Source organism: Hyperolius riggenbachi, chromosome 6, assembly GCF_040937935.1.
Source record: "Hyperolius riggenbachi isolate aHypRig1 chromosome 6, aHypRig1.pri, whole genome shotgun sequence".
Classification (NCBI taxonomy): Eukaryota; Metazoa; Chordata; class Amphibia; order Anura; family Hyperoliidae; genus Hyperolius; species Hyperolius riggenbachi.
Genome location: NC_090651.1, coordinates 125,838,289 through 125,855,003, shown reverse-complemented (window position 1 = coordinate 125,855,003; position 16,715 = coordinate 125,838,289). Strand labels below are relative to the sequence as shown.

The following is a 16,715-nucleotide window of genomic DNA, read 5'->3' as shown; positions in this document are numbered from 1 at the left end:
CACGCTGGAATGCAAGTGGGCCTCTGGTACCGGAAAGGACTCTGGGACACCGGCAAGGAGCGGAGCTGCGGCGAGGGCACAGGACGGCTGGCAGGGGCTGGAGGAAGCCCCAGGTAAGTGGATTCTTTATTTTTAGTCTTCCTGGATGTAAAAAAAAGCTTTTTGAAATGGTCTCGCATACACACACAGATTCACAGTAGACTAGTCTTCACCAGCCTCCCCAGTTTAAGCTAGCGAGTATACAAAGGTTTAGATCTTATTTTTTTTTTAATAGCATCCATCCGTGCTGTATAGTGCATATACTCCCTCCCTGCATGGTCTCTGTGTGCAAAATTATCCGAGACAAGGAAGACATTTTACACCTGATATGTTACTGTACAACAATAACAGTGGCTTGAAGTAATGGAGTAGTGGAGTGAAGAAATGGATCTCTGGTTAGAATCCCAGCCAGGGCACTTTCTGCACAGTTTGTATGTTCTTCCTGTGTCTGTTTGGGTTTCCTTCCTCCCACATCCTAAAAACATACAGATAAGTTGATTGGCTTCCCCCTAAATTGCCCCTAGACTACTATACCTACACCATACGATACGTACAGACATACAGGGCTGTTTCTAGCCTTTTTTTCACTCCAGGCAAGAAAACCTCTCCCCAAGTGCCCTACCCCAGATCAACTCGCACTCGCCAGAACATATTGGGGGGGTGGGGGGGGGGGTTGAGCACTGATGTCAGCCCGGATCTCGGTAAATAAACAAAATACAAGTGAATCTATAGCAGTCACGGCAGTAGCGGTGGGCAGCCGCTCCTTTTTCCCGTACGGGGCTCCAAGCGGCTGCCTGTACTGACTGGTGGGTGAAACTGCCCAGTAGGCATATGACTATGGCAGGGATTAGTTTGTGAAACCCTCTGACGAACAATTAAGTGACAAGACAAAATACGCTGTACAGCTCAGCGGAAAATGTCGGCGCTATATAAATACTAAATAATATTCTAAGCTGCCCATAGATGTGTTAATTTTTTTATGAGTTTACAGTCAATTCAATTACACTGATCTAATATGCAAATATCCATTGTTCAAACAGATCTGATCAATTCACTTGCCATGCATTTTGACCACCTTACCAAATGACAGTTTGATGATCGGCCATCTTGGAAAATGTAAGTGAAAGGGTACAGTGGCGGATTGATGACCCCTTAGTCTTCCGCTGCATTGCACAACATGCACAGTATACCTACCCACCCTTCACATTTGTACACACTTGCACTGTAAGCACTTGACAGGCAGCCTATTGCGCCAAAGTGCAGGGATCACCTCCTATAAAGCTGCTGGACCCGACAGGACTCAGGATGAGATGTGTGTAGCACCCGTTACGTGAATAGAGCGTGTGCAAGTTACTAGTGCTCGTTACGCAGCACTACCATGCACATAACTCGCACTGCACACATCATTAAAGCGCAGCTTAATGAATCAACCCCTTTATTCATTATCGCGTTGTTAAATGTTACACTTGTATGCCAAGTTCACTGCCAGCAGCGTAGCCTCCGTTCATAAATTAAGGGCGCTAGTGCAGCACCACTACTACGATAAGTGACATAGTAGCTGTTGCACTAGTCAAATGTTGCGGTGCTGTACTAGCGCACGGACCTTAAGAGCGTACTGCACTGGCGGCAGCACGTGTAGCGTGCAAGTGTAACTTTTTTTTTTTAAACAAAAAGCAAGGCTTTATTAACAGTATAATAAGATCACAAGGCATACAGATATACAAGGTACGTGCATACAGAATGGTCGCTGCATTTCAATTTTTTAAGTAAAAGTCACACATGAGATCATGGCATTAATATTACACATATATAGAAGTACATTGATTGGAATTGGCACAGAAATGATAAATAAGTAGCGTTCGAGGACTTGATCTTCAGCAAAATTTTATGTGTAGCCTTTTGGGGTCCGTTTATGAACGTAACCAAGTAGGGTGAAAGGGAACTATCGATTTTTCCATCTGTTTAGATGAATTTTTTTCTGTGATCCTCTATGAAGGTATACAAGTATTTTATAGGGTAAAGCAGTGCTGACACGTTTAACCCAACTATCAAAAGTGGGAGGCATGGGCGTAAGCCATGTACACACCACCTCTTGTCTTCCCAGCACTGGTGATGTCAGTACTGTGTGCAGAACAGGGAGAATTCACAACATAGTCAATCCAAGTCTGTAATTTGAAATAGAAAAAAACCTGTAACAATTTCTCTTCTTACTTTTCTCCTGTACAAGTAAGTCATTTTTCCAGTCTAGAAAAATATACAAAAAAAAGTCAGAATCACTTAGATGAATAAAGTTATAAAGCTTAATCACCATGATAGCCCCCTGCCCTCAACAGGCACAGGCATGTGACTGTTGCCTTGCTTTTAGACCACGCTCAAAGTGGTGCCTTGCAGTATAAGGGCTTGTTTCCACTGTAGCGGTGCGGAATCGCCTGGATTCCACCGCTGAAGAAATCGCATGCGGCTGCGTTTCCGCATGCAGATTTACCCGCGATTTCGCATGGCAAGGAGCCATGCGAATTTAACCATGTCACTGCCTGTGTTAAGTTCCATTGGCTTTCATGCGAAATCGCATGCGAAATCGCAGGGAAATCCGCATGACAAAGCCGCATGCGATTTCCCTGTCGTGCAGATTTTCCCCGCACCGAAAAATGCCTGCCGCCGCCGCACACGTGGAAACAGCCCCATCCACTAACATTAAGTATGCGAATCTGCATGCAGTGCCCGCATGCGGATTCGCTATAGTGGAAACGAGCCCTTAGGCCTCTTACACACTACATGCAATTCCAATTTTTTTTTTATACAATCCGATTTTTGATTCTGATTAAAAAAGTACTGCGCGCAGCTAAGTTTATTAATCAGAATCAAAAATCGGATCGTATAAAGAAAAAAAAAAAAAAAAAAAAGGAATCGCATGTACTGTGCAAGAGGCCTAACAGCCGCTTTGTAACTACATTCACCACCTATGTGAAGTTCACAGTGCGGCGGGAGAGTTTCAGTGTAACAGGTTGCGGATTGGTAGTGTGTTACCACTTAACACGTGAGTTAACAGTAAAAGTGAAGCATACTTTTCATTGACTGTATGCTTCATTGTACCGGATGCACTTGTTCACTTCTTGTTGCTGGATGTTTTGCTGGTGTGGCAGCTGAGACGGCTACTATGTATTGGGGATGCAGAACAAAAGGCCGCAGTCTGGGAGGGCTGATCCTTCTGCAGGGAGGATGAGTGCCAGGATGACATCATGCAGCTATTGTGAAGAACGTGTGCTGATGGGCTGCATTTGCACCACAGAGGATGACTGTATGAGTCACTGTACCGGATACACCATGAGCATAACATACAGTGCCATTGTCCCGTCTGTTGTGTTCCTGTTGTCACAGGGAATGCAATAGCCACTGTGAACATGGCCTTAAAAGGATACGTCCAGGCACAAAAATCCACTTACCTGGGGCTCCCTCCAGCCCCTGGCAGCCGTCCTGTTCCTTCCCTGCAGCTCCAGTGGCTCCCGGTGTCCTCCGCTGCAAAAGCCGACCTTGCCAGGTCAGCTTTCCGGGCCGGATTCTTGTGCGCTCCACAGCAAGGGTCATGTGGTAGCGCCGACGTCATCAGGTCTGAACTGCGCAGGCGCAGAACTACTGGCGAGGTCGGCATCTGTAGCGGAGGAGACTGGGAGCCACTGTAGCTGCGGCGAGGCCTAGGACGGCTGCCAGAGGCTGGAAGAAGCCACAGGTAAGTGTGCCTGGGCGTATCCTTTAAGCACTCCCTACCCAAAGAAAAATAGAAAAAAATAAACAAAAAAAAGTATCTAGAGGTGACAATGTAAATCTATGCTCCCGTTCTGCTTGGTAGCAAAAAAGCATTCAGCATCAGCTAAATAAGATGCAGGTAGAATAACGTGAACTGAACCTTCAACCTCTTCCCGTCAAAATACAGTTTTTTGTGTGTGTCTCTTGTACATTACCTGTGCAGAGCATTAGCAAATGACCGTCTGGTGATCGGGAGCGCGCGTGTGTGTGTTCTGTACATCAGCATACACAGCCATACAAAGCACGGCGGCATACAGAGCACAACAGGCTACACAGCACAATACATCAGCATACAGTGCACAGCAGCATACAGAGCACGGTACAGAAGCATGCACAGCACAGCAGCACACGCTCCTTCAAATTTCCCAGTTGCATGTAATTCCTCATCTCTGTGTAACTGTTCCTTCAGAAATAATACAGTAATTGCAGTGAGACTACTAGTGGTGACAGACTCCTATTAGCAATAGCATGGAACAGTAGTAGCAGTAGGGCCGTGGCCATGTAGATCCGCATGAGCCATCCTCAGCGGTACACGAGCAGCCACCTGCACACGTGCGTCAGCCCGGTGTAGTTTCAGAATGGGCAGCCCCGCAGAATGGGCAGCCCCGCATGCGCAGTAGGAGCCTGCATCCCATTAAATTGTGCAGCCACGTAAAACGTCCTAAATATCTCCGCTTCCGCATCACGTACACTCCCAAAATTTTCAGGGGAGGGAGGGGACCCCCAGATCTAGCTCTGTGCCATATTGCAGCCCCCGAGCCCCACTAGTTCCCGTGGCTGATTGCAGCAAACCTATCGCGGGAACTAGCGGGGCTCAGGGGCTGCAATTCGGCACAGAGCTAGATCTGGGGGTCCCCTCCCTCCCCTGAAAATTTCAGGAGTGTACGTGGTGCAGAAGCGGAGATATTTTAGTTAAATAATGTCTAACTTCCCACTGAGCATGCGTCATACTCCGTGAGGAAGGCTGCTTCCGGGCTGCCCATTCTGACATTACACCGGCACCCCCCATCCTGCAGATGGAGCGGAGGAGAAAGACGTGCAGCATTTCGCATCCCCGACAGCCAGGAGCCTTCTCAGCTACGCCACCTACCGGCAAACCATCCAGGAACAAGAAATGGAACAGAGCAGCTGTCCAATCAGTAATACCAGCTACAGTCGGGAGCGCCCCCTAGGAGCTGGTAGGAGAAATAGCACTGTAGAGTTTAGAGTGAATGCAATGTAAAAAGATTTCCGCGAATATAAATAGGTTTATAGTATTACGGTACCAGGGCACCGGCCTTTGCCACAATGTTCCCCTCAGAAGGGGAGACGCTCTCGCCTCGTTATATTGCCCACCTGTATGTACTGCACTCCCATCCTCCACAGCTGTGTGCAGCAATAATATGGGCAGTGCAGAGTGGGGGAAGGCTGGCACTAGGGATTTATTTTCCTATTAGCACTAGCATGGTGCAGCAATAGCAGAAGGGCCGAGGTCACGTGTCACTGCATGAGCCATCCTCAGCTCAGCACGAGCATCACACCTGCCATGACGTCATCCTGGCACTCACCCTCACCGCAGACCGAGCGGCAGAGAAAGACATGCGGCCTTTCGCTCCGCATTCCCAATACGCAGGAGCCGTCTCAGCTGCCACACCCACCGGCAATCATCCAGGAACAAGAGCGGCTGTCCTATCAGCAATGCCAGCTACAGCTCGGAGCTCCCCCTAGCGGCTGGTAGGATAAATGGCACTGTTGAGTTAGAATGGGTGCAGAGTAAATAGATGTCCGAGAGTAAAACCTAGTTTATTATCACCAAGGGGCCGGCCTTTGCCTCAGAAGGGGAGGAGCACAAGCCCCGTCATATTTCCCAGTGGCATGTACTGCCTCATCCCCATCCTCCAGTCCACAGCTCCAGGGCCGGGCCGAGGCATAGGCTGGAGAGGCTCCAGCCTCAGGGCGCAGTGTAGGAGGGGGCACAGAATTCATTCAGCTGTCATTCCTAATCATGTATGAAGCAGAGAGAAATAAGAAAAGGGGATACATAGCAGTGACTGCAAGCCAGATAACTAGATATTAAGGTGTTGGGGAGGTTTTGGGCCCTGTGGCCCTCTTAGTCTTATAGCAATCAGTGTGTGACGGCTGGGGTGGGAGGGATGGAGGGGCGCACTTTGGTGTCTCAGCCTTGGGTGCTGGAGGACCTTGTCCCGGCTCTGCACAGCTCTGCCCAGCAATAAGTGGCAGTGCAGAGAGGCTGCTGGTGGGAACAGGCTGGCACTAGGGATTTCTTTTCCTATTAGCACTAGTGTTGTCCGGATCATGAACGATTCGGATCTTTGATCCGAATCACTTGTGAGTCGAATCATCCGGATCACCAAAATGAATGATTCGGATCAAAAAAGGGGTGGAGCCAGGAGCAGCACGCCCCCCTCTCAGCGGGCAGTGAGGTCCTGGAAGCAGAGCAGAGATGGATCGCTCTGTTGGAAGGGAGCTAGCCTTGCAGGGACAGGTAGATGAGAGAGAGGGGACATGGGTGCCACTGCCAGATATGTGTAGAGCACACATACTGGCTATAATGTGCTGCTGATTTTAGGCTGTCTGTTCCGTAGTTGTACATAGTGAACACATGGGAAACTTTTGGCTCAGAAGCACAGCTCAGTAACTTTGCAGACAGGTGCTGGGCTAGAAGGGCAGGCATTGTGATTGCTGTGCAATATGATCCTCCTGCACTCTGCTCTAAACAGCTGCACTTCACTTCTCCCTACATTTATGATGCGTGTTGGAGGTGAAAACAGGACACATTGGGGTGGGGAATGCTTTCTTTCACTGTGAGCATATGATTGCAACATGTGGGTGATGTGTGCAAAAAACATTTCTGCTCTCTGCTCACACCTCTTTGTCCACTTCCTCCCTTCTCTATCTGTCCACCACCCTCCCCCTCTCTGTCCGTCCACCCCCTCCCCTTCTCTGTCCGTCCACCCCCTCCCCTTCTCTGTCCACTGCAGGGAGAGTCCTGTCCTGCTAGTCATTTCACCCCCCCCCCCCCCCCAATGGTTCCCTAGTAAAAATGATTCGAGATTCGGATCAAAGATCCGGATCTTTTCAATGATCCGATTCGAATCATCCAAATCATTGAAAATATCCGAACTTCCCATCTCTAATTAGCACTAGCATGGTTCAGTAATAGCAGCAGAAGGCTATAAGGTCACGTGTCACTGCATGAGCCATCCTCAGCGGTACACGAGTGGCCCAGCTGCACACGTGTCACACCTGCCATGACGTCATCCTGACACATCCAGCAGCTCTCAGGCCTGACGCCCACCAGCAGAACTTCCAGAAACGAAGTGAAGAAGAGAGGCCATCCAATCAATAGAAACTACAACCCAGAGCGCCTCCTAGCGGCTGTCCAATCAGTAAAGACAGCTCCAGCCCGGAGCTCCCCCTAGCAGCCGTGCAATCAGCAGAGACCGCTACATCCTGAAGATCCCCTTAGCGGCTGTCCAATTAGTGGGACAACTACAGTCTGGAGTACCCTCTAGCAGCTAATAGAAGAAATGACAGGGTTGCTTTAGAATGGATGTAAGTAGATTTCTATGAGTAGTAATTTTTTTGACACTCGTCATGGGCTGATGCAGACTTAAAAAAAAAAAATGCTGTGAATGCCATTTGGTATAAATTATACAATACTGGTCAGGGTCTTTTCCAGGTCTTGCCTTTGCCACCATGTTCCCCTCAGTAGGGGTGCATGGCCACTGTGAAGCCACGCCCCCAGATCGGCACAACATTTTGCCCCCAAATCGCCATGGTAAGTTCTGCCTCCAAACAGTCGTATGCTTCTGGCTGTGAACCTGGAGGTGAGCAAAATGTAAGCCTTAAGTAAAAAAAAAAAGTTTCACTTAACTGGAGCTTCTGCCAGCCCCTACAGCCACCGTGTATCCTCAATGTCCTGGGACAATGCTCCTGTTTCCTGCAGCAGCTAAGTTTCGTTTTCGGCATTCACAGAGCCACGGTGCGTGCGCAGCCCTGGTTGTGCACATCCTCGCTCATGTTGCCATCCCCGTCATGCGCATGCACAGTACGAGATTTCTCTGCATGCGCAAGACAGGGACGGCAACATGAGTAATACCGAGGATGCGCACGACCAAGGCCATGCAGGCACAGTGGTTTGGCGACTGGTCAGTTGCCGAAAAAGAGAACTTAGCTGCTGCGGGGGACCGGAGCATCGTTCCAGAATGTCGAGGGAACAGGGGGGTAAGTGAAATTCTTTTTTAAATTTTGAGTTAAGATTCCCTTTAACTACTTCAGTCCACAGGTTGTTTTCACCTTAACCTGAACTCAGAACATCCTCTTTGCTCTAAAAGATACACAACAGCATAATAAACTTATTAAAGAACATTTCTTTGTTACAGCTGATAAAAATCCTGCAATAAATCTGCACTGTTTCTACTTCCTGCTTTCATGGAAGCAGACATATTGTTAACATCCTGTGTTTACCAATGACCTCTCTGCCGTGGCAGGCAGCTGATACAGCTCATGGAACAAATTACAAATTGTGCTTAGACAAAGATGAAGGGGAATGAGACAGGCAACTCTATCTAAATACAGATAGGGAACAATTCTATTTGTTTTCCTTCTGTCCTGTGCAATAGTTCATGTTATTGCTTTATACATCTTATACAGATTAACAGTAGGGAAGGGGTACGCACATTGATGAGATTTAGATTAGATCAGGGATACTCTTATACACAGACCTAACTACAAGTCATATTGGAGCAGGAGATATAGTAATTATGGTATTAGGGTAACTAGCACCAGACAGCATAGGCCATCATAGTGTAGTGAAGGACCCACTCTTAAAGAGTCCTCCTTGACGTGGTGGCTTTGCTTAAGATCCTATTGGCTAAAAGGGTTTTCCTTTTGGGCAGCTGGCTTATCTAAGGGACTCTAAATACTTGGATCACCAATCATAATTAAATAAAAAAACACCGCGCCACAGTTAAACTTTAAACATGTAACTGCCTGCACCAGTATGTGAGATCGCTCCAGAAAGTCCAGTCCAGGAAAATTCAAAATATATGATTACTGTTGCGCTCCTCACACCTGTGCCTTCAACTTTGCAATAAAACTATATCCTTGACCTGCAAAAAAAAGCTTCACATAGGGTGATACCGTTCTGTAACATTAAATCTCTTCACTTTGCATGCACGTTAGCCCAAGTGACAATTCACATCCGTGTCAGGTGCTCTCATTCAGTGCTCATTCCGTGACAGTCCCCGACTAATACATGCCAAAACGCTCACCAGATGTAGCCCACCTCGAATTGCAGGTGGAGAAATCACTTTTGGCCCACTGCCAGTAAATCCCATAACACCAAATCGTCATAAGTCTTCATTTATTCCAATATAAAACAGCTTCATAAAACGACATAAAAACATAACATAGCGTAATCCTGTTAGACACTCCGGGCGCATCTATGATTGCACTTACGCGTCCCGGTGTTAAAATCGCATGTAGTACTGTTTTTAACTTATTTTATACTTCATTGGCGACTCTGTTCCTCAAAATGATCTTTTACCCACCCGGTGGATGGGTGTTACTACCCTTTTCAATCTACAGAGAGCGACATCTTAGCCCGAGTGGGGACGGGAAAAATTCCCCATTGGTGTATTCAGTGTTTGCCTATCTTGGCAACCTGTGTTTGTGAGTATACTAATCTATCAATTAATAACCTGTATAGCATTGATTTTACACTATTGGGGCTCCTGAATCTTCCTTTTTGTCTCTACTCTTCTGTAACCATGCATTTATTGCAAGGGTCATTCACTCCCCGGATGGCCTTATGTGCTTCCCAGCTTCCATTTGTAGATAGAAAGGACCATAAACACTTCATGCAGAGTCGTTATAGGTACAAAAGTTATCAAAAATACTTTGACACAAATACAAAAAGAGGGTTTCCAAAAAATTACTCTCTGTGAGAGGCTCCTTATAGATATGCAAATATCTTCCAAAACAGGAATATAACAACTTAGTGCTACAGAAAAGGCAGGCAACGACACATTCGTTTCGGGCAAGGCCCTTCGTCAGGCCCAATAAATAAAGCACTGTTAGTCCTGGGGGAAATGCAAGGCAGGAGCGCCAGAGACTGGGAAAAACATCTGCAGCAACCAGATGTAAAAGACACGATCCTGAGGGCTGGTAAATAAACGACACAGCTGCTACATCAGCTTCCATTCAAGTGAATGAAGCTGAGAATTGGCACTTTCGGGCAATTATGATTGGTGAATTCAAAATATATGATTACTGTTGCGCTCCTCACACCTGTGCCTTCAACTTTGCAATAAAACTATATCCTTGACCTGCAAAAAAAGCTTCACATAGGGTGATACCGTTCTGTAACATTAAATCTCTTCACTTTGCATGCACGTTAGCCCAAGTGACAATTCACATCCGTGTCAGGTGCTCTCATTCAGTGCTCATTCCGTGACAGTCCCCGACTAATACATGCCAAAACGCTCACCAGATGTAGCCCACCTCGAATTGCAGGTGGAGAAATCACTTTTGGCCCACTGCCAGTAAATCCCATAACACCAAATCGTCATAAGTCTTCATTTATTCCAATATAAAACAGCTTCATAAAACGACATAAAAACATAACAGAGCGCAATCCTGTTAAACAGACACTCCGGGCGCATCTATGATTGCACTTACACGTCCCGGTGTTAAAATCGCATGTAGTATTATCCTTTGCCAATGCCCATTCGCCTGAAGTGTGGGTAGGATGTCCGCGGAGAAACCGCTCCTGATCCTCCCTCTAGCCACAGGGTGTATGCCGCTTGTGCGCACTGCTCAATCCCGACCGGCCGGTCAGCTTACTTCCGCGTGTACGTCACTTTGCTCCGCCCTACGTACGTTTCGTCCTCACTTCCGGACTCATCAGGGGCTCCGCCTCCCGACTCGCAACGTCGCTTGACATACTGCCTGCTTGCTTGTGATTGGTTGAATCACTCAACACCGGCGAATGGGCGTTGTTTACATATGCTTCCCATAATTTTAAAACGTTACTATAATAGAATTTCCTCCTAACTCTCTCCTGCTGGAATGAAACATACATCCATAAATTAATATTAAGCATTACCCCCATCTGGTGGTATATTTACATACTTCTCCATACCTAGCCATATAAAAGGCTTGTGTCTGGTGCTGTGCCAGTTATATATAAAGTTATATATAAAATGACCATCTAGTGGTCATTTTATATATAACTGTTTACTAATCAACATCATATCTCACATCCCCTCTAGTGATAATGAATACAAAACCCTGTACTTTCTTGTCATAACATAACTGCAGCTCCATTTTCAAGATTGTCACTCTCATTTGGAACTACATTCCTCTACATATACTGTGCTTCAGTCATTAGAAATATGGCAATTTAAATCAAACTCTATATGGAGTCCTCCTGGATTAAGAGAATTCAAATTATAGATCCATTTTCCTTCAGACTTACAAATTTCTTTTGTGAGATTGGAGCCTCTCCACTTCTTAATGTATTTTTCTACCCCCATAAATTTCAGACCTGCTGGATCTTGATTGTGATGTGTCTTAAAGTGCTTGGAAACACTATGGGCCTCCAAGCCCTTTTTTATATTGTTTACATGTTCTCTGATCCGCTTGTACAGTTCCCTAGTTGTTCGCCCAACATATTCTAGCCCACATGGGCACCACATGATGTACACCACACCTTTGCATCTACATGTGATGCATTGCTGGATCTTCCACGTTTTTCCTGAGTTCCTTAAGATCACCTGATTTCCCCTTACTCCTGTGGACACTCTGCACCCCATGCAGCTCCTGCATGGGAAGAACCCCACCTGTCCCAATAGGTCTCCCCCCATGGTCCTGGGTGGTTCAATGTAACTCTTGACCAAAGTTGATTTGAGTGTTGGGGCCCTCCTATAGATGAATTGTGGTCTTTCTGGTAACACTTTGTTCAACACACCATCAGTTTTTAGAATATTCCAGTTTTTCCTAATGATCCTTTCCATATCCCTGTGTTGTGAATTATAATCAAAGATGATGGCAAAATCCCTCTTTTCTCTCACCACTCTGGATTTGTTCAACAGTAATTCTTGTCTGGGGAGTTCCGCCACCTGGGCTGCTTCTGATCTCAATTCGCTTGCTTCATATCCCTTTTCCCAAAACCTATTAATAAGTGTTTCACTCTGCGTAACATAGTCTTCCATATGGGTACAATTCCGCCTAATCCTGACAAATTGACCTCTAGGAATGTTCCTCAACCAATTATTATGATGGCAACTTTGCCTCGGAATGTACCCATTCCTATCTGTACTTTTGAAATAGGTTTTGGTGGTGAGTACGTTCTTTTCCTTCTTAATCTGTAAATCCAGAAAGTTCACTTGTTCTTTACTCACAGTTACTGATATCTTTAGTTCAGACCAGATCAAATTTAGATCGTCACAGAACTGTGCTAATGCACTCTCTGAGCCTCTCCATACAAAAAACAGGTCATCTATAAACCTTGACCAGGATACCACCTGTGTGTAGGCCTCTATCTGTTGTACTTGCCTTTCCCATTCCTCCATATAGAGGTTTGCCACGCTGGGAGCAAATTTTGCCCCCATGGCACAGCCTGTTTGTTGCACATAGTATGTGCCTCCATACCAAAAGTAATTATGATCTAAAGAATATTGTAATAATTTTATGATGAATTCAATCTGGGCCTCTTTAAGAGTTTCATCTTCCTTCAAGCTATTGCTGATGATTTGCACACTTTTGGCATGGGGAATGACCGTATACAGTGAGGCCACATCTCCGGTGACAAGATAGTCTCCCTCCTGCACTTCCAGTTCTCCCAAACGCTGTAACATGTGTTTCGTATCTTTTAGAAGGTTCGGTACTTTATCTACTCGGGGCTGCAAGAAAAAGTCTATATATTCTCCTACTCTCTGCGTGAGGGACCCCACCCCACTCACTATGGGCCGCCCTGGGGGTTGTTGTAGATCTTTATGTATTTTAGGGTTGCAGTATATAACAGGAATTCTCGGGGTGTTCGGAAGGAGATATTTAAATTCATCTGTCGTGATAATCCTTTCCTTTTCTCCCTCCAAAAGTATTGTCTTTAGAAGCTCTGTATATTTCTTAGTTGGATCTCCTCTGAGTTTTTTATATGTTGAACGGTCTCCCACTATCCGAGTCATTTCTTCTAAATATTGTCCTTTACTCATCACCACTATCCCTCCACCTTTATCTGCTGGCTTCAATATGAGATCTTTGTTTTCAGCCAGACTTTTGATTTCTTCCTTCATCTGCACATACCCCTGGATTTTCTTACACTGTATTTTTTCCAGGTCATTAAGGACCACCCTTTTAAAAGTCTCAAGTGTATTTTCTTTGCTGGTATCCTGTGGATTGAACAGGGAACGGTTTCTCAAATTTATATGTCTATGTTGTGCAGGGGGGTTATATCGAGTATTAGGCCCCTCTTTGCCCAGGAAATATTTCTTAATGTTGAGTTTCCTTGTATATCTTTGAATATCTAAATAAGTTCCGAATTTATTGATAGGTTTCGGGGGGGCATAGTTAAGGCCTTTATCTAATAACTTTGTGACTCAGTCAGGGGGATTCCACTGATATTGAAAATTCCTGTTCCCCTAGTGGCTTTCACCTTCTCCTTTTGTTTCCTAACTCCTCCTCTGCATCCTCTTTTGTTGGTCTTTTGTTTCCTCTGGCCCATCCCTCCTCCTCTTTCTCTTGTAAGTAATCCCACTCTTCCCATTGACCTATCCCTAAAAAACGCTCCCTTTCTTCTCTTCTATCCGAGTGGTTAGTATATGAGGAAGGATCTCTATCATCATCTTCCAGTTCTGTGACGATCTAAATTTGATCTGGTCTGAACTAAAGATATCAGTAACTGTGAGTAAAGAACAAGTGAACTTTCTGGATTTACAGATTAACCACCCTGGCGTTCTATTAAGATCGCCAGGGCGGCTGCGGGAGGGTTTTTTTTAAATTAAAATTAAACTGAAAGTTGGCTGCATGAAAGCCCACTAGATGGCGCTCCGGAGGCGTTCTTCTGATCGCCTCCGGCGGCCAAAAGTAACACGGAAGGCCGCAATGAGCGGCCTTCCGTGTTTTGCTTACTTTGTCGCCATGGCGACAAGCGGAGTGACGTCATGGACGTCAGCCGACGTCAGCCGCCTCCGATCCAGCCCTTAGCGCTGGCCGGAACTATTTGTTCCGGCTGCGCAGGGCTCAGGCGGCTGGGGGGACCCTCTTTCGCCGCTGCTCGCGACGGATCGCCGCAGAGCGGCGGCGATCAGGCAGCACACGCGGCTGGCAAAGTGCCGGCTGCGTGTGCTGCTTTTTATTTCGTAAAAATCGGCCCAGCAGGGCCTGAGCGGCAGCCATCGGCGGGGATGGACGAGCTGAGCTCGTCCATACCGCTAAGATGGTTAAGAAGGAAAAGAACGTACTCACCACCAAAACCTATTTCAAAAGTACAGATAGGAATGGGTACATTCCGAGGCAAAGTTGCCATCATAATAATTGGTTGAGGAACATTCCTAGAGGTCAATTTGTCAGGATTAGGCGGAATTGTACCCATATGGAAAACTATGTTACGCAGAGTGAAACACTTATTAATAGGTTTTGGGAAAAGGGATATGAAGCAAGCGAATTGAGATCAGAAGCAGCCCAGGTGGCGGAACTCCCCAGACAAGAATTACTGTTGAACAAATCCAGAGTGGTGAGAGAAAAGAGGGATTTTGCCATCATCTTTGATTATAATTCACAACACAGGGATATGGAAAGGATCATTAGGAAAAACTGGAATATTCTAAAAACTGATGGTGTGTTGAACAAAGTGTTACCAGAAAGACCACAATTCATCTATAGGAGGGCCCCAACACTCAAATCAACTTTGGTCAAGAGTTACATTGAACCACCCAGGACCATGGGGGGAGACCTATTGGGACAGGTGGGGTTCTTCCCATGCAGGAGCTGCATGGGGTGCAGAGTGTCCACAGGAGTAAGGGGAAATCAGGTGATCTCAAAGGAACTCAGGAAAAACGTGGAAAATCCAGCAATGCATCACATGTAGATGCAAATGTAAACAAGCATATGTAAACAACGCCCATTCGCCGGTGTTGAGTGATTCAGCCAATCACAAGCAAGCAGGCAGTATGTCAAGCGACGTTGCGAGTCGGGAGGCGGAGCCCCTGATGAGTCCGGAAGTGAGGACGAAACGTACGTAGGGCGGAGCAAAGTGACGTACACGCGGAAGTAAGCTGACCGGCCGGTCGGGATTGAGCAGTGCGCACAAGCGGCATACACCCTGCGGCTAGAGGGAGGATCAGGAGCGGTTTCTCCGCGGACATCCTACCCACACTTCAGGCGAATGGGCATTGGCAAAGGATAATACTACATGCGATTTTAACACCGGGACGCGTAAGTGCAATCATAGATGCGCCCGGAGTGTCTGTTTAACAGGATTACGCTCTGTTATGTTTTTATGTCGTTTTATGAAGCTGTTTTATATTGGAATAAATGAAGACTTATGACGATTTGGTGTTATGGGATTTACTGGCAGTGGGCCAAAAGTGATTTCTCCACCTGCAATTCGAGGTGGGCTACATCTGGTGAGCGTTTTGGCATGTATTAGTCGGGGACTGTCACGGAATGAGCACTGAATGAGAGCACCTGACACGGATGTGAATTGTCACTTGGGCTAACGTGCATGCAAAGTGAAGAGATTTAATGTTACAGAACGGTATTACCCTATGTGAAGCTTTTTTTGCAGGTCAAGGATATAGTTTTATTGCAAAGTTGAAGGCACAGGTGTGAGGAGCGCAACAGTAATCATATATTTTGAATTCACCAATCATAATTGCCCGAAAGTGCCAATTCTCAGCTTCATTCACTTGAATGGAAGCTGATGTAGCAGCTGTGTCGTTTATTTACCAGCCCTCAGGATCGTGTCTTTTACATCTGGTTGCTGCAGATGTTTTTCCCAGTCTCTGGCGCTCCTGCCTTGCATTTCCCCCAGGACTAACAGTGCTTTATTTATTGGGCCTGACGAAGGGCCTTGCCCGAAACGAATGTGTCGTTGCCTGCCTTTTCTGTAGCACTAAGTTGTTATATTCCTGTTTTGGAAGATATTTGCATATCTATAAGGAGCCTCTCACAGAGAGTAATTTTTTGGAAACCCTCTTTTTGTATTTGTGTCAAAGTATTTTTGATAACTTTTGTACCTATAACGACTCTGCATGAAGTGTTTATGGTCCTTTCTATCTACAAATGGAAGCTGGGAAGCACATAAGGCCATCCGGGGAGTGAATGACCCTTGCAATAAATGCATGGTTACAGAAGAGTAGAGACAAAAAGGAAGATTCAGGAGCCCCAATAGTGTAAAATCAATGCTATACAGGTTATTAATTGATAGATTAGTATACTCACAAACACAGGTTGCCAAGATAGGCAAACACTGAATACACCAATGGGGAATTTTTCCCGTCCCCACTCGGGCTAAGATGTCGCTCTCTGTAGATTGAAAAGGGTAGTAACACCCATCCACCGGGTGGGTAAAAGATCATTTTGAGGAACAGAGTCGCCAATGAAGTATAAAATAAGTTAAAAACAGTTTAAAATGGGGGGGGGGGGGGGGACTTACCTCCCCGCAAATGAAGACACAATAATGTGTAATAGACAAATTACATTTATTTCTTACTCCAAAAGATCTGCAACGCGTTTTGCGGGTCTCATGCCCACTTCCTCAAAAATACAAAAAGGAGCAACTGTAAGTGTGTCTATATGTGGTATACAGAGGCACTATACCACATATACACACTCTTAACCACTTGAGGACCCAGCCTCACCCC

The 16,715-nt window shown here is 46.1% G+C and overlaps 1 protein-coding gene across 7 annotated transcripts in view; it reads right to left on the bottom strand.

Moving 5' to 3' along the window:
* LOC137521083 (stAR-related lipid transfer protein 9-like) overlaps window positions 1–16,715 on the bottom strand; it is a 93,708-nt gene that overhangs the window by 28,592 nt on the left and 48,401 nt on the right. Inside the window, exon 7 of one of the 7 annotated variants that reach the window (XM_068239856.1) lies at window positions 2,229–2,283. The exons of 5 other annotated variants lie outside the window; for them this stretch is intronic. The gene's annotated coding sequence lies outside the window, so the exon portion shown is untranslated. The remainder of the gene's footprint in view (window positions 1–2,228; window positions 2,284–16,715) is intronic. One more of the 7 variants, XM_068239857.1, reaches the window with a different exon arrangement.